Raw genomic sequence first — 1,070 nt, 5'->3', positions numbered from 1 at the left:
CTATCGAGGAGCTGTCCTCATCGTACTACGAAGTCGAATTCTTGTTTTCTCATTCTTCGTAAAATATAGCTGTAAAGTAGTAGAAAAATTTTTTGAGGTTCGAAAAGTTTGACATGTATGTATCGCTGAATTTTTTCAGATCTGAAGCTTGATCCAGGTTTTCGGTACAGTCTTTTTTTAGTTATAAAAAATGTTCTGGAAAAATCATATTTTTAATTAAAAAAAAAGTATTTTAGAAAGCTGAAAGCATTTTTCTTTGACAATTTTTTTTTTAAATTGAAATAATCAAATATTTATATCAAAGAAACAACCTTTTTAATGCTTGAAGTATTTAAACATTATTGTTTAAATTAAAAAGTAATAATTAAAACAAAATATATTTCTGAATAAGATATTTTGGTTTAAAATCTATGCAGTATTTTTTAAATCACAAAAGTTCTTCTGAAAAATCGAAATGTTAATTAAAAAACACGTGTTTTTATATATTAATTTGTCGGTAAAATTTTTTGTATAATTTTAATATTAAATTCAAACAATACTTTTTAACACTTTAAATATTAAACAAAAATTTATTTGATAACAATATTTTATTATCGTAGTTTTAATAAATAATTAATATTGATTAAGAAACAATTTTATTTGGGGAGTCTTATTATTTGGGAATTTTCAAATTCGTTAATATTATAAACTGTTCAGGAATTTTATTAGTTTTGGAATTGTATTTTTTGGGACAGAGAGGAGAGTTTTACCGAGTCGGGAATTTTATTTTTCGGAATATTTCAGCCGTCCCCATAGAATTACAGAAAATTTGCTCTAATTATAAGTTCGGCGCTCGATCTTGTTGATTTTTTCCTACAGTATTATTAAAAAGGAATGTGTATGGAAATTTTTGATATCACAAAGGTAAAGATAATCTCAATTAAAAATGTTAAAATTCGCTGTACATCCAATTTCTATTGTATTGTTTACAGTGACTGGTAAACAGGGGTGATTTTCTCTTAGAAAATAAGTGATTAAAATTTGAAAAAATTGGGTAGGCTTTTTTGACATCTAGGTATGTAAAAAAGGTA

At 24.8% G+C, this 1,070-nt stretch overlaps 1 protein-coding gene across 2 annotated transcripts in view; it reads right to left on the bottom strand.

Moving 5' to 3' along the window:
- The window catches only part of LOC117167642 (beta-1-syntrophin), a 708,662-nt gene that overhangs the window by 569,747 nt on the left and 137,845 nt on the right, over window positions 1–1,070 (bottom strand). The gene's annotated exons all lie outside the window — the stretch shown is intronic.

This window comes from Belonocnema kinseyi, chromosome 2 (genome assembly GCF_010883055.1).
Source record: "Belonocnema kinseyi isolate 2016_QV_RU_SX_M_011 chromosome 2, B_treatae_v1, whole genome shotgun sequence".
Classification (NCBI taxonomy): domain Eukaryota; kingdom Metazoa; phylum Arthropoda; class Insecta; order Hymenoptera; family Cynipidae; genus Belonocnema; species Belonocnema kinseyi.
This window is presented reverse-complemented; position numbering and strand designations above follow the sequence as displayed.